Consider the following 25,588-nt stretch of genomic DNA (forward strand, 5'->3'; position numbering starts at 1 on the left):
AAGACCAGCCTGGCCAACATAGTGAAACCCCACCTCTGCTAAAAATATAAAAAATTAGCCGGGCGTGGTGGCATGCACCTGTAATCCTAGCTACTCAGGAAGCTGAGTCAGGAGAATTGCTTGAACCTGGGAGGCGGAGGCTGCTGTGAGCAGAGATTGCGCCTTTGCACTCCAGCCTGGGCGACAAGAGTGAAACTCCGTTTCAAAAAAATAAAATAAAAAAGATAAAGTGATTTAATGAGAAGGCTGAGAAGATTAATGGTATTCTACAAAAAAAAGAAATAGTGGCCAGGCACGGTAGCTCATGCCTGTAATCCCAGCACTTTGGGAGGCCAAGGCGGGCATATCACCTGAGGTTGGGAGTTCGACACCAGCCTGACCAACATGGAGAAACCTCGTCTCTACTAAAAATACAAAACCAGCCAGGCGTGGTGGCACATGCCTGTAATCCCAGCTACTTGGGAGGCTGAGGCAGGATAATCACTTGAACCCAGGAGACAGAGGTTGCGGTGAGCCAAGATCACGCCATTGCACTCCAGCCTGGGCAACAAGAGCGAAACTCTGTCTCAAAAAATAAAAAATAAACTAAAAAAAAAAGTAATAGTATGTGCAAAAGCAGAGAGATGTCAAAGCATTTCTCATTTTCATGGAACCTCCTCTTGGAGGACTATCTGTATGCTAATAAAAAAATCTGATCTTTACTCTGTAGTCCTATGGTAAGAAACATCACATGTGCATTAGAATCCCCTAGGGAGGCTGGGCACAGTGGCTCAAGCCTATAATTCCAGCACTTTGGGAGGCCAAGGTGGGAAAATTGCTTGACATCAGGAGTTCAAGACCAGCCTGGCCAACACAGCAAGACACCCTAGGGAGCACTCCAGATCCCCTAAAGCACGTGCAGGCAAAAGATGGGTAAACAGGCAAAAAAAAAAACAAAAAAAAGAAAAGAAAGTTAACTTCTGTAGAGAATAGGGAGCCACAGAAGATTTTTTTAGCAAAAACAGAACCTGGTCAGATCTGTGTTTCGGAAATCCAAAAGTCAGGGCATGGATCAGTGGCTAAGGGAAGAAAATCTGGAGAAAGACCAATGAAGAGGGTTAAGAAGCAACTGCAATGATGCTCCAACACTAAATATTCACTACTTACTTAAACATAAATGAACCACGAAAAGAGGCATATAAAGTGCTATAACTGTAATATGTGCTTTCAATATAGTTTCTGAATTCATCTCAAACATCAACTCAATAATCATAAGCAGTTATGGTAAAATGAGATCAGGTACATTAGAAAAAAAAAGGGGGTGGTGGAGAAGAGTAGCTGTCAAAATTTCCCTGGAAAAGTTGCTCTTTTTTTCTTCAATTTAACTTTTATTTTTAAAAAGGTAAAACTACCATAACAAATAGGTTGCTAAATCAAAATTTTGAAGCTACTACAAGGCAAGCACTGCACAAAACTGCAGTACACTCCATCATGATGATGACGATGGACCTTGAGTGCACAGATTAGGATAAAATTAATTTCATTTACGTTTCAACGATGTAGATCCCGCATTTTTTTCTCTGTTGAAACATTTTGTTAACTACATATATTTGTATTGTGAAAGTAAAAACTTGGGACCCTAATTTCACTATGCCAAAAGAAAAAAAAGTAAGCTGGAAGCTGAGTCACAAAAGAAGCTGCTTTTCCTTTTGTTTTTTGTTGGGGGTTTTTTTGTTTGTTTGTTGTTTTTGTTTTTTTGGTTTTTTTTTTTTTTGAAGTTTTTTTTTGGATTTTCTGTCTTGTTGCCCAGGCTGGACTGCAATGACGCAATCTCGGCTCACTGCAACCTCTGCCTCCCAGGTTCAAGCAATTCTCCTGCCTCAACTCAGCTTCCCAAGTAGCTGGGATTACAGGCATGAACCACCACGCCCGGCTAATTCTGTATTTTAGTAGAGATGGGGTTTCACCATGTTGGTCATGCTGGTCTCGAACTCCTGAACTCAGGTGATCCACCTGCCTCAGCCTCCCAAAGTACTGAGATTACAGGCTGAGCCACCGTGCCCAGCCCCCTCTCCTTTTGTTTCTAAGCTGATAGCTACAGATAAGAAGTTAAATGTGTCCACGGGTAACTACTCAGTGTTCACCTTAACAAATACATAACTGACTATTCCCCTACCTGCTCCTTTTCTTTCGCAACATGTGGATTCAGTAATGTGATAATACCCTCTCTCTTGCCCCTCCAGCCTGCTTTTTCCATTTAAATACTGAAGCCCTCAAAATCATCTTTGGAGAAAGACAGACTTGTCTCCCTGGCATGCATCCTTAACCTTGGCAAAATAAACTTCTAAATTGATTGAGACCTGTCTCAGATACTTTTTGGTTTACGGTATATAAATAAGAATACAAAAAAAGAAAAGCATCCATCTTTTAAAAAAGAATTCCTTGACTGGACATCCCCTCCAGCTACCACCCTGTTATTTAGCTTTACTTTACAGCAAAACTCCTTGAAGGAACTGTCTATCCCAGCAGTCTACAATTCCTTTCCTCCAATTCTCTCTTAAGCCCACTCCAATCAAGTCTTCACTTCCACCACTAAACCAGAAACAACTTGTTAAGGTCACCAATGATTTTCATATTGCTTTATCTTAGTCCTCAATCTAATAGCATCTGACACAGCTGATTACTCACTCACTCCTTCTTAAAACATTTCACTTGGCTTCACTGATACAACTCAGTCTTAATTCTCTTCCTTCTTTACAGGCGTGCGGCTTCTTGGTCTCCTCTGCTAGTTTCTCTCCCTCTGAAAACATTACAGGATCCCAAGGCTAACTTGTGGGACTTCTCCAGCCACACTCACTCCCTAAATTATTTTAATCCATTCTCGAGGCATTACATACTATCTCTCTGCTAATAACTGCAAATTTATATATCTCTAACCCAGACCTCTGCTGTGAACTGCAGACTTGTGCATACCCAGCTCTCTTCACGATATCTCCACTTAGATTACTAACTTAAAGTGTTCAAAACTGAACTCATTACTTCCCCCGCTAAAACCCTGCTTCTTCTGCGCTCTTACCCATCTCAGGAAATGTTAACTCCATTTGTCCAGTTGTTCAGGCCAAACTCATAGCCCACATTCAATCCATCGTTAAATTGTTGGCTCTGGCTTCAAAATGTATACAAAATGTGAGCACTTCTCCCAATCCCTGCCTAAAATCATCATCTCCCACTTAGGATTACTGCTGTGCCTGCTAAATAATCTCATTATGCGCCACCCCGACATTCTCTACATAGCAGCTGAGAGTTCTACTTATAACAAGTCAACTCTGGTGGCTCCCCACCTTTTAAAAGTCATTCTCACTGGCCTACAACACCATATATGATCAGGCATCCCCCCAACCCAACCCACCTCTCTGACTTCATCTACCAAACATTTCCCCTCAATGCCTGCACTGGCCTACTTGCCACTCCTAGAACAGGTCAAGCAAGCTTTAGCCACAGGATCTTTGTATTCCAGTTCTATCTTCATCAAGTACTCTCTCTCCTAATATCTGCATAGATCACATTCTCACTTCTTCAAGATTTCTGTTCAAATACTAGTTTTTATTACAGCCTTCCCCAACCACCTTAGATAAAACAGCAGCATCACTCTCACATGTTCTTTTCACCTCTTCCTGCTTTTTCTCCACAGCAATGTTAATAGATGACATATTACACATATACTTATTTTCTGTATCTTGTCATTAGAATGTAAGCTCCACAAAGGCAGAAAATTTGTTTTGTTGACTGAACTATTCCTAGCAAGTGCTCGGAATACATTTCTTGAATGAATGAATGAGAAAAATCCAGACTCAGGATCTATTCTCTAAGCCAGGATTGAAAGAATTTAGAATGTAAAACATCTCAAGTCCTGGAAAAACATGACTGCAAGAAAGGCCACAACAATGGCCAAGTCTACAACTCTAGCTAGTACCAATAATAAATAAAGGTTGACAAGCCATACCATACTATTCCTAAAATGAGGAAAATATACCTGAGAAAAAATTTTAAATAAGGAAAAGAAACAAAACAAAACAAAAAGATGGCCATCTCTGCCTCCCCACCCCGAAAAGAAATATCACCTGGATGTTTCCTATAAAGTGGCCTACCAACTCTGACCAAAATATTATCAAGTCCATTCTACAGACTTAAATAGCTATTATGAATAGTCCCTGTTTTTCTAAGCTAAGGTCTTCAGAGAAAATTATTATATAACTCCCAACCCTAACACTGGCTGCCAAGAGATAATGGTCAGAGAGAGCTCTCAAATTGCCCTAAAGCACTCAGGCTGCAACGAAATATCATTAATATGATGACAACAACAATTCAAAGTACCTTCTGGTATCTGTCTTGCTTCTTTGTCCCTAGCGTATTCACTAGGGGCTTCGTCATCAAAGGTTTTGCAGTCTTGACATGGGGGCAGTGTTGGGGAGGAGGGTAGGCAATTCAAAAAACAGGACTGGAATGTAATTTTGCATTTTAAAGAAAAGCAGGGCCAGTTGTGGTGGCTCACAACTGTAATCCCAGCACTTTGGGAGGTAAAAGCAGGAGGGTCATTTGAGCCCAGGAGTTTGAGCCCAGCCTGGGCAACATGGGGAGACCCTGTCTCTATGAAAAATTTTTAAAATTAGCCAGGCAGCGTGGTACATGCCTGTAGTCCCAGCTACAGGTTGAGTACAGGTTGGGAAGCCAAGGCAGGAGGATAGCTAGAGCCCAGGAGGTCAAGGCTGCAGTGAGCCATGATGACACCACTGCACTCCAGCCTGGGTCCAGAGACCCTGTCTCAAAACAAAAAAAAAAAGGAGAGAGAGAGAGAGAGGGAGAAGTAGAATGCTGGGGAACAGAAAACACTTGCTCAGATACAAGATGTCACTGGACTTTTCAATACAGGGCACCAAAAGAGAGATCACAGAAGGACCAAAACCCTGGGATGCCCATCGTTCCTCAGCTAAAGAGCCATGCCTTGCATTTCTATTCCCACACACAGAACTGAAGATACAGGGTAGGAGACCATGCCAAAGTGAACAGCTGGGAGCAGCGATGGCAGGGAGGAGAGCAGTAACAACTATCATAACAAAGGGAAGGAAGGAGTAATCCCTCATGCTTTTTCTCTTTTCCCCTTCCCACTGTCCTTACCAAGGACAGAAACAGGGTAGATGAAAACAGGAGAAGGCAGAGAACAGAGGGAAAGGATGGCCTTAAGCAAACAGTTGTAGAAAAAATCAATAGCAAATTCCTTTACCAAGTAACTCTTTGAAAAACAGACATATGAAGTAAGTTAGGAGCTGACCAAGAAAATTTAAAACAAGCCCCGGTCTTACATAGCTATAAAGTACAAAGAAAACAGAGATTCTTAATTATTTGGAATAATCTGTGGTATTTTTAAGACCAACAATCTTCAAAGATGATCCAACTATATTGAAACTAAGCTACTGATCAACTTGAAAAAGTAAACAGGTAAAAAACTTCAGTGCTCATGGATCCAACCTTTAAGAATCCCCTGGCTTCCCAATGGCTCCAAACCTTAATATAATCAACCAGAAGTCTTTAAAGGTAGAGAAGTAACTCTAGGACATTCCAAACCAATCAACTCATCAGAGAAGAGCTAAAAACTCAGAGATTACACCTCACATACTGTGATTGGTCAATTCACTTAAAAAGAAAGGACTGTTCTCATTGGTTGATCTCAATAGGCTGAATCACACCCCAGCATCAGCACCTGTAGCAAGCAGAAGTCAGAAGCCAAAGAGGCAGAAAGCCATCTGATACTCAAAGAAAACTTAAGTAGTCAATAACAAAGGAAAGACAAGTTCGCCCTATACAACCACAATCAGCTTATGACAGCAGGGCACACCAACCACAACTGTTTGTAGCCTGAGGTGGCAGCATTCTACATGCTCATGTCTGTGCTAATACTTCCCTCCCCCTCTGCCTCTCCCTGATGGCTCTTCCCCCGTCCTCCCTGACAGCTGTCACATTCTAGAGCTACTCTTCCTCCACCCACTCTTTCATTTTGGTAATTTGGTGTTTCCCAGTTCAGTCTCTTGACCTTTCTGTGTTACTTCATCCTATATTCACTCATTCCTCTACTCAGTCCCTGTCTTTGACAAGCACACAATCCAGTGGGGGAGACAGATATGTCACTAGAATAGGTACAATACATCACAGTCAACGCTGTGAAAGAAATATAACAAAGTGCTGTGAGCACATATTCATCTGTCATTACCCCACTCGATGTCTTCCAAATCAATACACTGCCTTCCCACTCTGTTGTACATCAGTTACTAAATCCTATATCTTTCCAAAATATCCCGATCTCCACTTCCACCTCAAGGTTTAGCCTTCATTTCTCACATGAATATTTCAACCACTTCCTATTATAAACATAATTCAATATATAGCCACATTGTCACTGAGCAATCTCCCTAAAAGAGATAACATACCATATTATCCCTTTGCTTTGCAACACCTAATCTTTCCAATGTCTAAGAAATGAAGTCCAAATCCTTGGCATGGATAATAAGATAATACTTTTGAAATAGCATCTTTTAAAAGCAGGCTGACTGAGTTCCAGTTCCAATGCTTACTACCTATGTTATCTTTGGCAGGTCACAGTCTCTAAATTTTCATATCCACAAAATGAGGATACTAAAAGAACCTACCTCCTAGGGTTGCTGTGAGGATTAGGTAAGAAACTCCATGCCAAGAACCAGCACAAAACCCAGCACTCAATGTTAACTATTATCCTGGGCTGTCTCATCTATCTAGAATGGGAGTAACCTATTCCCCAATGGGAGCAGATTACTAAGGTTTCCTTTCATATATTTTAGAATGATTAACAATAAGGGTTAAAGACAACCCTCTGGTTAATCTTGAACAGACAAAAATTTCAATTAACCAATATATTGCTGTCATAAAAATTTTAGTTTAACTAAAACTTACCATAATTTATTAAAAAACAAGTACACATTTGTATTAAAGTTAGGTTATATTGTTTTGTTTTCCTATTTAAGTTCAGAAAAAAGAATGGAAACATAATAACGTAGTTTTCTATAAAATACATATAAATGAAATTTGATCTCAGTTGTATATTAACTTTCTAAATATATATACACAACAAAATGAACTCTAGAAGCTTAAGAAAATAAAAGTATGCATCAAACAGGTGCATGGCATTCATTCTCAAAAGACACAATCAAAGGACAAAAATCACTAACTTTTTTCTTTTACCTTTTTTCTTTAAAATAGAGATGGGGGTCTCACTATGTTAACAGCCCAGGCTGGTCTTGAACTCCTAGGCTCAAACGATTCTCCCGCCTCACCCTCCCGAAGTGCTGAGATTACAGGTTTGATCCACCACACCCAGCCACACTGATTTTTAAAAAATATACATAATATAGGGATTACCCCGTCTCTATTAAAAATACAAAAATTAGCCGGGCGTGGTGGCACGTGCCTGTAGTCCCAGCTACTGGGGAGGCTGAGGCAAGAGAATCGCTTGAACCCAGGAGGCGGAGGTTGCAGTGAGCCGAGATGGCACCACTGCACTCCAGCTTAGCGACAGAGTGAGACTCTGTCTCAAAAAATATATATATATATATAAAATATATAAATTTAATAATATAAAACCTATAAAGCCTACAATAAGAAAAAATAGATTAGAAATATTTTTCTTTTTTTTTTTATTTTAACTGATCATTTATTATAATGATTTATACTCCAAAGTATTAAAAAGCAGTAAAATAAACCAGATTAGTTTTTAACTTCTTTCATTGCATTTTTCTCAGCTCACCAAGTGAAAGTCCTAATGATTTTTAAAATATCACTCCACTAGAAGAAAAATTAGCTGAGTAACCCTGAAAATCGAGATGCAGAACTATCAAGGGACCATGTACTCACTCTACTTTATGATGTCATAACATCGTATGTACAGTGATATGTACCCCAAGGCATTTAATGCTTTCAAAAGAATTTTTTTTTTTTTTTTGCTTTGAGACAGAGTGTCACTATGTTGCCCAGACTGGTCTTAAACTCCTGACCTCAAGTGATTCTTCCGCCTCAACCTCCCAAATATTAATAGCTGGGATTACAAGCGTGAGCCACCATGCTTAGCCAAAAAAAAAAAAAAATTTTATTTTTTTGAGACAGAATCTCACTCTGTAGCCCAGGCTGGAGTGCAGTGGCATGATCTCAGCTCACTGCAACCTCCACCTCTCAGGCTCAAGCAATTTTTCAAGAGATTAATATATTTATGATGTTAGTGCTAATGAAAATTGGTGAGAAGATTCCAATAAATTTATGGACAATGGACAAATAAAGGAGAAAATAAAACTAGAAGAATACTGCATTTGCTTGTCTATTATGGACTATGATGTTAAACTGCAAGGAACCTTATCCTCATTTTTAAAAAACAAATTTTAAAAGCAAAAACTTATAAAGTATGACAGAAATGGTCAACCAAACTCTATTGCAGTCAGTGTAAATCAATATCTTTTAGAAGTAAATCTAGTAATATTTTTTGGAATTAACAAAACCTTCATACCCTCTGACTTTGTAATACTGCTCCTGGGCCTTCAGCCCAAAGGGAAGAAGCAAAATGATAAACAGCTATATACTAACTGCATTATCTGCAAAATAGTAAACAATCTAGATGTCCAATTATTAAGAAATGACATTGTAACACTGTATAATCATCTAAAGGTATAAAAACTATAGCAAAAATAAAACATCAAATATGAAAGCAAATATTAAGCATTATATGTATGCTTTATCATATAAAATCACTTAGCTATGACAAGAAATAAGAAGAAAAATTAAAAGTTTGTTTTGATTTTTAAAATTTCTTTGACCATTAAGTTGTTTGTAAGATAAAAAGCCTTTTGGAAATGGTCAGGCCCACACCACTAAGTACACATTTCAACTTTTTAGAGATAGCCACAATCATCAATTTTTTCCCCCAAAATCCTATCACATAGGAGGTAAGATAGGCTCCTCTCACAGACAAGCCACACAAGTAATTTTAGCCATGCTATTAGCCAGCTGCAACCTTCTTATACTAAAATCTCATTGTACCATCAAAACTTAACTGTATGTGAGATGTCCATATGGTGATCAGAAGCCACTTGTTATGAGGCATCTGGAGAGAGGGCCCCAAGCACTGAGGTTAAAAACTATCTGGCTGAGAGAAATAGTGAAGGTTAGGTTTCTCCCATATCCCCAAATGAATTATCATGTTTCTCAGCCACAAGGGTTCTAAGTCCCTAGGAGTGGCAGCTATGGATTCAATGAGGGAGAAAGTGCAAGCAGATTTGCACTCCCTCTGAAAAACTGGCAGCTCCTTCATTTCACCCCAAAGCACCATGGAGTAGTGAAAAACACACAATGATGAGGTCAGGAGATATGAGATGTAGGTGAGCCTAAGCAATCTCAAACAAGTTATTTGTCTTTTTAGGCTGAGTTGTTTAACCGTAAAATTTTTAAAGTTGAACCAAATAATCTGTGAATTCTTTCAAGTTCAATATTCTATTAATAGACCCTTTTTTCAGAACACATCCAAGTCACTCACAACTCCCATTCAAACTGTAAAACAATTAAGATTTAGAATTAGGAGACTGGGGGCAAAAGTGAAATACACAGATGGTCAAAAGACCTGGATTGTAATCCCTGCCATCCCTTTCTACCTGAGTGACTTTGCGCCTCAAAATAAAGTTGTAGGACCAATGAAGCAGCAATCTTTATTGGTCATGCCCTTTTTATTCCTGTATCATAAAATGGATTTTTTTTTTAACATAACTGGGGTTTCATTCCTAACCAGCCTACAATCCCAGCACTTTGGGAGGCCGAGGTGGGCGGATCACGAGGTGAGGAGTTCCAGACCAGTCTGGCCAACATACTGAAACCCGTCTCTACTAAAAAAAATTAGCCAGGTGTGGTGGTGTGTGCCTATAATTCCAGCCTCTCAGGAGGCTGAGGCAGTAGAATCGCGTGAACCCGGGAGGCAGAGGTTGCAGTGAGCCAAGATGAGGCCATTGCACTCCAGCCCAGGTGACAGTGCAAGACTCTGTCTCAAAAAACACAAAAGAAACCCCAAAACCTGGTGGAGACAGACACATAAACAAATCATTAACTACCAGTTGACAAATACTAACTGCAGAGTGTACGAATCAGTTAAGACAAGAGGGATGAGATGTCTAGACAAGCCTCAGAAGTGATACTTTCGTAAGGTCTTCAAGGGCAAGTTGTTTACTACGTAGAGAATTCTCAACAAAGAACACTGAAAAACCACAGAGGAAGATGTCATCTTCAGAGAACTGCAACAGTCTTATACAGAGAGGGCAGGCATAATGGTAGAAGATGACACTAGAATGGAGACAAATACCACTAAGCATGAAGGACTTTGAATTTTATCGATATAGACTATGGAGAATCACTGAAGGACTTGTAAATATGGATTCAAAGTCCCTTCCTCCAAAATAGTCCAAGGAGTTCAGTCAAAGCAACAAAAAATGCAGGTCTGAATGTTGAAAGGTAGAATTTTTACAGAATTCTTAATAGAGACTTTCTGCTTGCTTTCAGGATGGCTTCTAGTGCTTTCTTAACTATGGCTTATGCTGAAGTACGACAGTATGAATTATGGCTAAAGCGTTCAACAAAATGTGCATTTTTAACCTGAAGATAATTTGAAGCCAATGTTGTTTAGAACACAAACGGAAACAAAAAATAACAGTAACAAGCTTTCATAACTTAAGAGAAACAGTAATAAAATCCAAGAGGAAGAAGACTAATTTCAGACAAACACTCAGGAATATTTACATCTTTATCACATATGGATGACGGATAAGACACGTTTTGAACCCATCTTTTGCAGGAGGGCATCTTAAGTTCCTTTTGGTTAAAGGGCAGCTGCCATCTCTAAAGTCTCTAGTCTAAAAGATGATGCTTTAAAAAAAAACAACTGGCCAAATTAATAGGTTCCGTTATATTTTAATGCTCAGGAGAAAAGGAATGCCTTTCATACGGCTATTTTAAAAAGCTTAAAGCTCAATATCTCTCACTTACAGGAGTGAGCTACCAACACTCTAATCTGAGACCACAGAGTCCCTGCATCAGTCATTTCCACTCCGCTAAGGCCTTGTCTGAGAGCAGCCAGCCTCATTGGTCGGGGAGCCCACACAGATGAATATGCAATTATTGACAAGGAAACTTAAGCTTCGCCACCAAGGACCACCACAAACGAGTCCTTTCATTCCTCCTTTTACTTTATCAAGAAAGTAGGTGCATTATTTAAAAATGTATGAAAATACATGTCTAAAGAGAAGAGAGAAGATCTGAACCTACGGCAACGGTGTGCCCCACCAAAGTTTCACCTCAGGATGTGTTTTAGGGTGTGTCTTTCATTTAGCCCTGTAATTGAAAGAAAAAAAAAATCGAACTCATTCGGGGAGCCCCGGTACTTTCCCCATCCACCCTCACACGCAACCAGGCTCCGAAATCAGAGTGCCTCAGCCTCGCCCTGATTTCTCCTGAAAGGCGGCGGCGCCCGCGGCCCGAGGCCCCGCGCTGTCACCGCCGCAGGGAGGGCGCCCTCCGGCCTCCCGGGTCCGCGCCCGCCCCGCGTCCGGCGGCTCACGAGGGGCTAGAAAGGCTCACCCTGGAGGACGGGGGACAGGAGGGCGCCACCGCCTCAGCCCGGGAGTCCGGGCCTCCGCCCCGCCCCGGACTGCGTGCCCGGTCTTGGGCTGCCCCCGGCGCCCGCCGCGACCCCGGCCCCGGCTCTGGCCCTGAGCCCGGATCTCACCGTGCGGAGGTCGCGCTGCCTCCTCGGCCGCGGCCCAGCTGCAGGCCGCCCTGCGACCTGCGGGCCCGAGAACGGAAGGTGAGACGAAGGGCCGCCCGTCACATCCCTGCCAGCCCCGCCGCCCGAGCCGCAGCAACCAGCACCGCGTCCGCGGCCTGATGGAGCGCCGGACTCCAAAGCCGCCGCGCCCCCTCCCTCGGCCGGCGCCCGCCCGGACTCCGCCCTCCAGGGCCCGCGCATCGCGCGCGCGCAGCCCCGCCCCGCCGTGGGCCCGTGCGCAGGCGCGAGCCTCACGGGGCTACGGAGCCCGCCCCCACCGCCTTATCCGGCCTCAGCCCACCTCTGGCCCCGCCCCGCCCTCACGCCAGGCTTTCCCAAGCTCCGCCTCCGCTTCGGGCCCCGCCCCCTCCACCGACCTTGCCTGGCCGCCTCCTGACTCAGGTTTTTGCTCGGCCCACGCAGTGACGCCAGTCTTGCGGCTGACCTCACCTCTAGCCGTCCCCTGGACTACATTTGCTGCTTGACTGCGGTCAAACCTGACAGCTCCTCCTCCTGGATGTGAAAAGTGAGGAGTGGTCTGAGCATCGGGCGTGACTGAACCACGCACCTGCCTACCGCATCAAAACACAGGATCTTGCTAAAGCTGAGGGGAAGGGGCACCCCAAGTGCTGATCTGGTTTTCCTTTTTTTTTTTTGAAACAGGGTCTCGCCGTGTCACCCAGGTTGGAGTTCGGTGGCGCTATCACAGCTCACTTGCAGCCTCCTGGGCTCAAGCGATCCTCTCGCCTCAGGCGTGCATCACCAAGCCTCCGAAATAATTACAACTAAGACCACACTAGTCAAAGTAAACTATCACATGTTGACCCAAATACCCGGCTAATTTTTATTTTTTCTTTTTAGAGATGGGGGAAGTGGTCTTACAGGCTAGTCTCAAACTCCTGGGCTCAAGCAATCCTCCCACTTTGGCCTCCCAAAGTGTTGGGATTACAGGCGTGAGCCACAGCTCCTGGCCAATGTGGTTTCTTTGCCAGAAACCAGGTCTTTCTTCCCTTTGGGGCTTCCATTCCCCAGAGGCCATCTCTTCCCCTCTTGTTTTTCCTCAACCACGGCCAGTCCTGCCCCTAAGAGTCCTCAGCCTGGAAGGCTTCCGGGCCTGGCCGGCTGTTTAAAGCTCTGGAGCTGCCCTTATCTGGTTGTAGACTTGCAGTTCTCTGAAATCCTTGTCGGCCCCAACAGCTCGGTTGCAATAAATAACATTTCAGGAGAACTGCTTGAAAAATATCCAGTTCTTTCATGTCTCCAGATCAATGATACTCAAATGGAAAAGGCAGACGGAATGCCTGATTTGTATAACCACATGTCATTTAATAATACACTTGTATATTTAGAAAATAATGTCTTTTAAATATCAATCCCTAAAATATTTAATGTATTGGACAATAATGTGTGCTTAAAATATTGACAAAGACTAGGTCTAAATGCTGTGCAATCTCTCTTTGGATTAAGTGAGATTAGAAAAGCAAACACCAGGCCAGAGGTGATGGCTCACGCCTGTAACCCCAGCACTTTGGGAGGCCAAAGTGGGAGGATCACAAGGTCAGGAGTTCAAGACCAGGCTGGCCAATATGGTGAAACCCCGTCTCTACTAAAAATACCAACAAATTAGCGGGGCGTGGTGGCGCATTCCTGTAATCCCAGCTACTCAAGAGGCTGAGGCAGGAGAATTGCTTGAACCTGGGAGGTGGAGGTTGCAGTGAGATGAGATCATGCCACTGCACTCCAGCCTGGGCGGCAGAGTGAGACTCCGTCTCAAAAATAAAATAAAATAAAATGCACAGGCCAGTTATGGTGGCTCACGACTGTAACCTCAACACTTTGAGAGGCTGAGGCGGGAGGATCACTTGAGCCTAGGAGTTCAAGATCAGCCTGGGCAACATAGAGACCTAGTCTATCAAAAAAAAAGAAATTAACCAGGCTTAGTGGCATATGCCTGTAGTTCCAGCTATTCAGAAGGCTGAGGCAGTAAGATTACTTGAGCCCAGGAGGTTGAGACTACAGTGAGCTGTGATCATGTCACTACACTCCAGCCTGAATGACAGAGCAAGACCCTGTTTCAAAAAAAAAAAAAAGAAAAGCTAGGAAAAAACTTTCCCATAATGCTAATACATGTACATATTTAGTAGAATCACAATAGCATTTTAGTGTATTTTCCTAATTTTATAAGCATTCTTGATACGTTTTATTTGCTTTCCGTTAATTTTCCTGGGTCTTTTCTTTTTTTTTTGAGACGGAATCTTGCTCTGTCACCCACACTGGAGTGCAGTGGTGAGATCTGGGCTCACTGCTGCCTCCACCTTCCAGGTTCATGCAATTCTCTTGCCTCAGCCTTCCAAATAGCTGGGATTACAGGCATGTGCCACCACGCCCAGCTAATTTTTGTATTTTTAGTAGAGACAGGATTTCACCATGTTGGCCAGGCTGGCCTCAAACTCTTGACCTCAAGTGATCCGCCCGCTTCGGCCTCTGCTGGGATTACAGGTGTAATCCCATCTTCAAAACCGAGGGCCCGGTCTGCCCTTCCTCCATCTTCAAAACCAGCAAGAGTAGTTTGAGTCCTTCCCACATTGCATCACTCTGACCTCCTCTTCTGTCTCAGTCTTCCACTTTTAAGGACACGTGATTATGTTGGGTCCAACTGGATGCTCTAGAATAAGAACCTTATCTTAAGGTCAGTTGATTAACAGCCTTAATTCCATCTGCAACCTAAATTCTCCTTTTTTGGCATCCTCTTGATGTAAGAGAGAGACATTCTTTCAGGAGAAGTTTTAGGGTTCCATGACAAACAGCACAATGAAACAGTTGATCAGAGCCCCAGTAGGAGATGATTCTGGAGACCATCCAAAAACAGACAAGTTGGGTGTAGTCCCACACACCTGTAATTCCAGCTACTTGTGAGGTTGAGGCTGGAGGATTGCCTGAGGCCAGGAGTTCAACCCCTACCTGGGCAACATAGCAAGACCCTGTCTCTAAGAAAAAAAAAAAAAACAACAGACAAGAATCTCTGATGAAATCTCCTGGCTAGGCATGGTGGCTCAAGCAAGAGCTTTGGCTGGCCAAGGCAGGAGGATAACTTGAGGCCAGGAGTTGTGAACAGCCCGGGAAACATGGTGAGAACCCCCCATCTCTACAAAAATAAAATATAATAAAAGTTAGCTGGATGTGGTGGTGCACACTTGTAGTTCTAGCTACTCAGGAGGCTGAGGTGGGAGAATTGCTTGAACTCAGGAGTCTGAGGCTGCAGTGAGCTATGATTGCACCACTGCACTCCAGCCTGGGCAACAGTGAGATCCCATCTGTAAATAAATAAGAATAAAAGAGAAATCTCCTCCTTTCATCTCACAAATATTTACTGAGCATCCACAGGCACTGTTCTGGATTAAGTCATGAACAAGGACAAGAGTCAATAGGATTGATTTTCTAGAAGAAATCACCAGTTCTTCACAAAAGGCAGTCTGATGATGGGAACTCTCGGCTCCCACAGTCACAGAAAGTTTTCCTTGTTGGCCCTAATTTCGAAGACTTTGCATGCCTTGATGCCTTCTGGATCTAGAATCCGGCAACAATGAGCATCTTTACCAGTAAAAGACAGAGTATCCATGACCTGGCCTCCTGGTTGAAGATGTAGAAAGCCTGCTTCTCAGCTGTGAAGATGACAAATGGGAGCAAAGTAGAATGAATTCCTTCTTTTCATTCCCTAAATTGCTTGGCAAGGCCAAGAAAGATGAAAAATAATGTGTTAGTCAGGGTTCTCTAGAGGGACCGAACTAATAAGATAGATGTATATATGAAAGGGAGTTTATTATGGAGTATTGACTCACACGATTGCAAGGTGAAGTCTCACAATAGGCCATCTGCAAGATGAGAAGCAAGGAAGCCATTCTGAGTCCCAAAGCCTCAAAAGTAGGGAAGGCGACAGTGCAGCCTTCAGTCTGTGGCCAAAGGTCCAAGAGCCCCTGGCAAATCACTGGTGTGAGTCCAAGAGTCCAAAAGCTGAAGAACTTGGAGTCTGATGTTTGAGGGCAGGAAGCATGTAGCACGGGAGAAAGATGAAGACCAGAAGACTCAGCAAGTCTATTCCTTCCATCTTCTCCTGCCTGCCTTATTCTAGCCGTGCTGGCAGCTGATTAGATGGTGCCCACCCGAATTGAAGGTGGGTTTGCCTCTCTCAGCCCACTGACTCAAATGTTAATCTCCTTTGACAACACCCTCCCAGGACACACCCAGGAACAGTACTTTGCATCCTTCAGTTCAATCAAGTTGACAATATTAACCATCACAAGTTCACCCCTTGTCAACCTTGAACCCATACACATCTCTGAAATCATACATAACCTTCAAATAAAGATAATAATAAGGTCATAATTATGCCTAATAGAATACAGCCATCCTTCATACAACCAGAAGTGTACTAATCCTTAACCTAAATGCTATTTCATAAAGTTAACACTTAAATGCTGATATGAAGTCAATAAATCTTATGTCACATGACAAAGGAAAAATAAAGAAAATGAAATGAAGATATTTTCTTAGTACAAGTGTACACACGCACAAACATGTTCTTAACAAAAGGAGGAGGAAAGACTAATGACAATTACAGTCCTCGTTGCTGCAACTGGTCATGTGGTCGTAGCTGGTCTTGACGACTACCTTCTTCTACTATTCATTCTGTATTCCCCTTGCCCTCAGCAAGCACCTCAACAGGTCATGGTTTTTTACCTGGTAGAGTGACCCAAACCTTCATTCCTGAAGGGTCTGGGCTATTTGTAGTCCTGCCTGAATTGGGTTGTTGTAGTTTCCCATTGACCTTAATCACAAGGCATGGTAATACTAAGAGACACCCTAATGGATCTCCTGTATTCCATTCATATTCTTCCTTACCTTCATTGTTGAGTAGTAGACTGATGTCATCTTGGTAGTATGGCTCAGTCAATCCAGCCAACACTGTAACTCCCTTCTTAACCTGTTGACTTAGAGGTAGGTGGAGCCCAAAGTGGCCAGGTGGCAATCTTAACTTCCAGCTTAATGCAATCATGGTTGTGTCTCCTGGTGGCAGCATTCCTCCTTCTGGAACTAAGACCTCCAGGGCAGCAGGACATAACGTTGCAGGAACAGGAAGCAAAAATTTTGCTAGTAGGTCACTAGAGATGATGATGAGTGGAGGTGATGGTGAGTGGTGCCACTTCCACTTCCACCCCTTGATTCCTGGATCCATGAATCCTCAAGGAGAAATCCACAGGAGAAATAGTGTCATACATTGGACGCGGATTCAGGGTATACACATCCTGCTGGAGAACTTTTCCCCAGCCCTTCAAAGTATTGTCACCTAGTTGGCATTGTAATTGTGACTTTAAAAGGCCATTCCACCATTTTATTAATCCAGCTGCTTCAGGATGATGGGGAACATGGTAAGGCCAGTGAATTCCATGAGCATGAGCCCACTGCTGCACTTCTTTAGCTGTAAAGTGAGTGCCTTGGTCAGAGGCAATGCTGTGTGGAGTAACATGATGCTGGATAAGGCATTCTGTGAGTCCACGGCTGGTAGTCTTAGCAGAAGCATTGCATGCAGGATAGGCAAACCCATATCTGGAGCAAGTGTCTATTCCAGTGAAGACAAACTGCTGTCCTTTCCATGATGGAAGAGGTCCAATATAATGAACCTGCCAACAAGTAGCTTGCTGATCACCCCAAGGAATGGTGCCACATCAAGTGCTCAGTGTTGGTCTCTGCTGCTGGGAAATTGGGCAGTTAATGGTAGCCGTAGCCAGGTCAGCCTTGGTGAGTGGAAGTCCATGTTGCTGAGCCCATTCATAACCTCCATCCCTGTCACCATAGCCTCTTTGCCTGGCCACAGCAGGCAAGATGCCTGTACATTGGCATCCTTCCCTTCATCTCTTGTGCAGAGTGCACAAAATAATAGCTTTAGATAAAATTCAGCCCACAGGTACATTTTGTTTGGCCACACCATGATTTTTAAAATTTGAATTCATTACCAAAAATTTAAAAATTGATGAATTTCACATATTTTAAAAATCCACATTTTCAGTTCTCTCCAATTGGCCAGAGTCATACAAGGCCCTTTTGTCTACACTAACTCCATGCACTCATTTGCTTGCCTGGTTCCTGTAAGCATTGCAGTCTGCCAACCTGCTATAGAGGTTCCAGAGAGAGTATGGATTCTACATGATTTAGCTTACAAATTCATGGAGAGTTCACATTGCTTCCATGTTTTCCTCTCCTGTGAAGGAAAAATTAAACTAACATGATTGTGAACCTGATATGCACTAGATTTTTTTTTTTTCGAAATTGTGGTAAAATACACATGACGTTTACTCTCTTAACCATTTTTAATTGTACAGCTCGGTACTATTAAGTACACTCAGGTGCTGTGCAACCATCACCACCATCCATCCCAGAACTGTTCTCATCTTGCAAAACTGAAACTCTATACCCATGAAATAACAATTCCCCATTCCCCTCTCCCCCAGCCCCTGGGAACCACTGTTCTACTCTCTGTCTCTATGAATTTCATTACTCTGTGTGTCTCATATATGTGGAATCGTACAGTGTTTGTCTTTTCATGACTGGCTTAGTTCACTTAGCATAATGTCTTCAAGGTTCATTCATGTTGTAGGATGTGTCAGTATTTTTCTTTTTAAGGCAGAATAACATTCCATTGGATGCATAAACCACATTTTGCTTATCTGTGCATGCATTGGTGGACACTTAGGTTCCTTCCTTCTTTTGGCTATCATGAATAATGCTGCTATGAATATGAGTGTGCAGATATCTCCTCAAGACTGTGCTTTCCATTCTTTTGGTTATTTACTCAGAGGTGAAATTATCGGATCATTTGGTAATTCTTTTTTAATTTTTTGAGGAAATGTCATACTGATTTCTATAGCAGTGTGTGAGTCCATTCTCGCATTGCTATAAAGAAATACCTGAGGCCAGGCACGGTGGCCCACGCCAGCAATCCTAACACTTTGGGAGGCTAAGGCAGGTGGATCACCTGAGGTGAGGAGTTCAAGACCAGCCTGGCCGACATGGTGAAACCGTGTCCCTACTAAAAATACAAAAAATCAGCCACGCGTGGTGGTGTGTGCCTGTAATCCCAGCTACTCGGGACGCTGAGGCAGGAGAACCACTTGAACCCAGGAGGCGAAGGTTGCGGTGAGCTGAGATTGTGCCACTGCACCCCAGCCGAGGCAACAGAATGAGACTCCATCTCAAAAAAAAAAAAAGACATACATGAGACTGGGTAATTTACAAAGTGGTTTAAGTGGCTCACAGTTCTGCAGGCTTTATAGGAAGCATGATGCTGGCATCAGCTTGCCTTCTAAGGAGGCCTCAGGAGGCTTACAATCATGGCAGAAGATGAAGGAGAAGCAGGTACATCACATGGAAAAAGCAGGAGCAAGAGAGAGTGGAGGGGAGGGATGCCATACACTTTTAAATGACCAGATATCTTATGAACTCAGAGTAAGAGCTCACTTATCACCAAGGGGATGGCCAAACCATTCATGAGGGATCCACTCCCATGATCCAAACACCTCCCACCAGGCCCCACCTCCAGCACTGGGGATTATAGTTCAACATGAGATTTGGCGGGGACATATATCAAACTATGTCAGTGACATAGGCAGACCTGCAAAAGCTAAGAAACATATTTTTATCAGAATTAAATGAATTAAATATCATATAAGAAAGAACTGAAGTTAATCATGAGTATTAACATGCAGGTTAACAATAGACCCTTAAAAGACTTAATTATTTAAAAATTCTGAGTATGACTAGTTTTATAGTTATAAATTTGATAATCTCAATGAAAGAAAAATTTTCCCTCAAAACTATCAAATTTAATTCAAAGTGAAAGAGATCTGGAATGCCTTTTTAAACTCTAAAAGAAACTGTTGCCCAGGTGCGGTGGCTCACGCTTGTAATCCCAGAACTTTGGGAGGCCAAGGTGGGTGGATCACCTGAGGTCAGGAGTTCAAGACCAGCCTGGCCAATGTAGTGAAACTCCATCTCTACTAAAAATACAAAAATTAGTGGGGCATGGTGGCACATGCCTGTAATCCCAGCTACTTGGGAGACTGAGGCACGAGAATTGCTTGAACCCAGGAGGCAAAGGTTGCAGTGAGCCGAGATCATGCCACTGCACTTCAGCCTGGGTGACAGAGCAAGACTCCATATCAAAAAAGAAATTGTTAAAGTTACTCAAAAAATTGATACAATAAAAGATGCTTAGATACTTGAATATTTTAAGTACATTATTTCATGTTTTCAAGGAAAAACTAATTACCACAAGAAAACTGTGAATCTGAAAAATAACTTGTACTAAGAATAGTTAAAGAACTCACCAAATTAATAATGAAAAGACAAACAACCCAAATTTTGAAATGGGCAACAGTAGTAAATAGACACTTCACAAAAGAAGACACATAAATGAGCACATAAAAAGGTGCTTAACATCGTTAGTCACCAAGGAAATGCACATTAAAGTCCAATGACATCTCACTTCACATTAACGTATAATTTGGCTAAGAATTTCAAAGGACTTACAACACCAAACGTTGGGAAGAATATGAAACCCCTGGAACTCTCTCATATACTGCTGGTGAGAATTTAAAACGATAAAACTATTTTGAAGCTCACTCTGTTAGTTTTTCATAAAGTTAAACATGTCCTTGCTGTGTGATCCAGCAACTTCAATTTTAAGTATTTACTCAAGAGAAATAAAAACTTATGTCCACAAAATGACTTAAGTGAGTATGTTCATAAAGGACCAGACCGGCAATAATTACTTGTTTATGAACAGGTAAATGGATAAACAAATTGTGGTATACTCATACAAGAGAATAGTAGGTCAGCATTTAAAAGGAATGAACTACTGATACATGCAACAGAAGCCAGACACTAAAGAGTACATACTGTATTATTTCATTTATATAAAATTCTACCACAGAAAAAATTAGCCTATGATGATAGAAATCAAAATAGTGGTTGCCTTGGGGGCAAATGGGAAGATGATGAAGGAAAAGTTGCATGATAATATTTTCTGGGGTCCTGGAAATGCTCTGTGTTTTGATTGACATGGTGGTTTCATTGGTGTGTAAATTGGTCAAAATTCATTGAACTATTCAAATAAAAGCTGTTCATTTTAATACAATAATTATACCTCAATTAAAGAGTATTTTTTTGTTTTTTTTTGGCTAGGCATGGTGGTTCATGCCTGTAATCCCAGCCCTTTAGGGGGCCTAGATGGGTGGATTGCTTGAGCCCAGGAGTTGGAGACCAGACTGGGCAATGTGGTGAAACCTTATCTCTACAAAAATTAGCCAGGTGTGGTGGCATGCACCTGTAGTCCCAGCTACTGGGGAGGTTGAGGTGGGAGGATCACTTGAGCCTGGGAGGTTGAGGCTGCAATGAGCCATGATTGCACCACTGCACTCCAGCCTGAGCGACAGCAAGACCCTATCTCAAAAAAAAAAAAAAAAAAAAGAGTATTTTTAAAAGTCTATTATTTCCTCACTGGTTTAAGATGCTGCTTTGTCATGTATTACCTTTTCAAATTCAATTTAGTCTATTTTTATATTTTAAAATGTTCTATATATTGAGCCATTATCAAAATGTTTTCTTTTTTTTCTTTTTTTGAGACGAAGTCTTGTTCTCTCACCCAGGCTGGTGTGCAATGGTGCAATCTCGGCTCACTGCAAACTCCCCCTTCCTGGGTTCAAGCAATTCTCCTGCCTCAGCCTCCTGAATAGCTGGGATTACAGGCGCATGCCACCATGCCTGGCTAATTTTTGTATTTTTAGTAGAGACGGGGTTTCATCACGTTGGTCAGGCTGGTCTCGAACTCCTGACCTCATGATCCGCCCCCCTAAGCCTCCCAAAGTGCTGGGATTACACGTGTAAGCCACCTCACCTGGCCTCAAAATGTTTTGAATACAGAAACTGAATAATATATTTTAATACCTGGTAAAGCTAGCCCGCAGCCTCAGCATTGGTTTTTTATTTTTTTCCATGAGTTTTCTGGTTATTTTTGTTTCTCTGTTCTTCCAAATAAATTTTATAATCAACCTATCTAGTTCCAGGTGAAAAGGTAGATGGCATTTTTATTGGAATTGCTTTATATTTATTTATTTTTTATGTTTTTTGTAGAGACAAGAGTCTCACTATGTTAATTAAGCTGGTCTCGAACTCCTGTCCTCAAGCAATCCTCCTGCCTCAGCCTCCCAAAGGGATAGGATTGTAGGCATGAGCCACCTTACCAAGCCTGCTTTGCATTTATAAATTAGTTTTATAATAATATCTTATTTAAAACCTCATCTTTACAAGATTGAATCTTCTTATCCAGCAACTTGGCATGTCTTTCTATTTTTTCAAATTCATTTTTGTGAGTTCAGAATCATTTTGTAGTTTTCATCTTTTGGACATTATCTCCTATTTTTATACCTGGTATTTTGTGTGCTGTAATAAATGGAGTCTTGTTTTCCATTATGTCTTCTGTTTCTAGTTTGTATGTATGCATGTCTTTGGTGTTTATATGTTAATTTGATTGTAAACATTTGGTACTTTACTACATTATCTTGTTTGTATGAGTTTTCTCACCAATTATTCAAGGTTTTCCAGACATAATCATGACCTCCGTAAATAGCATTTATTGGCTAATGCTGCCAACATTATGTTTTATAGTAGAGGACATAATGAAATCTTTGTTTTTTTCATTGCTTTAGCAGAAAAGCTACTAAGATGCTGACTTTTGGGCTATGATATATTTTTTATCATGTTAAGGATATATCTATCAATTCCTAGTTTACTGAATGTTTTGTCCTAAAAAAAAAAGAACACCAATATAGAATTTGCTAAATGTCCTTTCTACATCTGTAGATGTATATGATGATGATCATTAATATACGATCATCATCATATATTAATGAAACACTTTGCATTCTCAAATTTCAATTTGACATTGAAACACTGCATTCTTAAAATCAACCCCACTTGATCACAATGCATCATTTAATCTGCTGCCAGGGTCTATTTTAAGTTTTCTGCATTGAAATTCTTAAGGGAGAGTTGTCTGTGGTTTTCTTTTATTGGAATAAAAATCTTTGAAATTTATTCCAAACAAATCTGAAATGTATTGGAATAAAAACAATGCAATCTTTGTCAGGTTGGGGGATTAATAGTATAATTAATAGAGACTCTTGTCTCTACAAAAAATATGCTTCCTAAAATGAAATGTCCTGAAATAGTTTAAGTAACAATGGAATTAGCAGATCCTTAAAGATTACGTAGTCCTTTGTGATAGCATTTGGCTTAGTGTTTCTTTGTTTTTGTGAAAGAACTATTCAGCCTTTTCATTTCCTCCTCAGAAATTAGTTTTAGACTTTCTGTTTCTATTGGTTTCAATTTTAGTAAGTCGTATTTGTCTAAAAAATACCCATTCCTTCTAGATTTTCATACTTATTTGCACAGTTGAACAAAGTAATTTCTTCTTAAATTGCTTTCTCTTTTATATGCTATTATTTCTATATTTATGTATTTGTGTTTTCTCTTCTTTAAAGCTTAAATTAGATAAGAGTTTGTGTATTTTTTGTGTTTTTCAAATATCTAGCTTTTAAATTTATTATTTTTACTCTTCTGTTTTCCAAATCATTATTTATAATTTTGTCTTTATTAATTCCTTTTTTGCTTCTCTTGGTTTACTCTGCCATTTTGTTTGCTATTTCATACATTAAATTTATTTATGTTTATGCTTTCATTTTTATTGCGCCAGATACTTAAAGGCATAAATTTTCCTGTAATAACTGCTCTTTGGGAAAAATTCTCAAACCATATTTTTCCTCTGCTTTCACACCACCACAGCAATAGACACAGAAGATGTCTGTGACCAAATGTGTGAAGTTTTTTCCCCACCAACAAGCAGTGGACACCAGCTGCATATCCTCCAATTCCATTCTGATACTGTCTACTTGGAGATAGCATCAGATCCCACAGGTTGAGGGCTCTCAGTCCCTTAAACTAGTCTCCCTCCCTTTAGACACCCAGTGGCAAGTCTGAGACTCTGGAACTTCTGACTGATCGGCTTCAAGTTGGGGCTCCCAGCTGGGGATGGTGGCTCATGTCTGTAATCCCAACACTTTGGGAGCAGGAGGATCACCTGACGACAGGAGTTTGCCATCAGCCTGGGTAACACATTGAGATCCCATCTCTATTAAATAAAAAAGTTGGGGTTACCATGACCCTCTTTGGATTTGATTAATTTGCTGCAGTGGCTCTTAGAACTCAAGGAAACACTTATATTTAATGGTTTATTTTATTTTATTTATTTTTTTCCGAGATGGAGTCTTGCTCTGTTGCCCAGGCTGGAGTGCAATGGTGTGATCTCAACTCACTGCAAACTCCACCTCACAGGTTTAAGCAATTCTCCTGCCACAGCCTCCGGAGTAGCTGGGATTACAGGCCTGGCCACCATGCTGACATAATTTTTGTATTTTTAGTAGAGACGGGATTTCACCATGTTGGCCAGGCCGGTCTCGAACTCCTGACCTCATGATCCACCCACCTCGGCCTCCCAAAGTGCTGAGATTACAAGTGTGAGCCACCACGCCCGGCCTAATGGTTTATTTTAAAGGATGTAACAAAGAATACCGATGAAAAGATGCATAGGCAGAGGTAGGGGGGAGGGGGTGTGCCACTCCTCAGAAACTTCCTTGTATTCAGCTACCTGGAACCTCTCTGAACTCAGGCCTCTTGGGTTTTCATGGAAGCTTCAGGACCTCAGCATTCTTCCCCCAGGGAATGGAGAGTGGAACCCTCTCTGGAATAAGGGTTTTAGGACCCACAGTCAGAAATGAGGAAAGATTAGAATCCTGCCTTGGGGCAGGTGAAAGAAGGGCAGGAGAAGGTCAGAGAGATTCTGTTTCCTGAGACCTAACACACCCAACATTGTAACAGAAGACTAACAAAAGTTATGGGAGTTATGCGCCAGGAACTGTGGACAAAGAACAATATACATATCATAACAACAAACACAGCTACTTTAGCATTATCACAGAGATTATATGTCTTGTCTTTATTATTATTTTCAAGAAATTCAATAATTTTATTTTTTCATTTTCCAAGGAGCTGCTTAAAAGAGTATTTTTAAATTACCAGGAAAAAGGAATTTTCAGATTTAAAAAATCTGTCATTAATTTCTAGTTTTATTGCATTATGATCAGATAACGCAATTTTTAATTCTTTTCTTTTCTTTTCTTTTTTTTTTTTTTTGAGACGGAGTCTCACTGTGTCGCCCAGGCTGGAGTGCAGTGGCGCGATCTCGGCTCACTGGAAGCTCCGCGTCCCGGGTTCACGCCATTCTCCTGCCTCAGCCTCCTGAGTAGCTGGGACTTACAGGCGCCCGCCACCACGCCCGGCTAATTTTTTTGTATTTTGAGTAGAGACAGGGTTTCACTATGCTAGCCAGGATGGTCTCGATCTCCTGACCTTGTGATCCGCCCGCCTCAGCCTCCCAAAGTGCTGGGATTACAGGCGTGAGCCACCGTGTCCGGCCGCAATTTTTAATTTCTATTCTTTGGAATTTCTTGAGATTTTCTTGATGGCCTAATATTTGGTCAATTTTCATGAATGTTTTATGTTCATTTGAAAAAGAAGGTAATTTCTCTTTTATACATATACAGAATTCAATATTGTTTGGTAGGA

General features: G+C 41.6%; 1 protein-coding gene across 10 annotated transcripts in view; it reads right to left on the reverse strand.

The window, feature by feature from the left end:
• Positions 1-12,064, reverse strand: part of CCSER2 (coiled-coil serine rich protein 2) — a 192,420-nt gene extending 180,356 nt beyond the window's left edge. For 2 of the 10 annotated variants that reach the window (XM_054503017.2, XM_054503016.2), the window contains exon 1: positions 11,816-12,042. The gene's annotated coding sequence lies outside the window, so the exon portion shown is untranslated. Of the gene's footprint in view, positions 1-11,355; positions 11,422-11,815 lie in introns of all 10 variants that reach the window. The other 8 variants (XM_054503014.1, XM_054503018.2, XM_063669884.1 and 5 more) reach the window with 8 other exon arrangements.
• Between the last annotated feature and the right edge of the window lie 13,524 nt (positions 12,065-25,588).

Source organism: Pongo pygmaeus, chromosome 8 (assembly GCF_028885625.2).
Source record: "Pongo pygmaeus isolate AG05252 chromosome 8, NHGRI_mPonPyg2-v2.0_pri, whole genome shotgun sequence".
In the NCBI taxonomy this organism is placed as follows: Eukaryota; Metazoa; Chordata; class Mammalia; order Primates; family Hominidae; genus Pongo; species Pongo pygmaeus.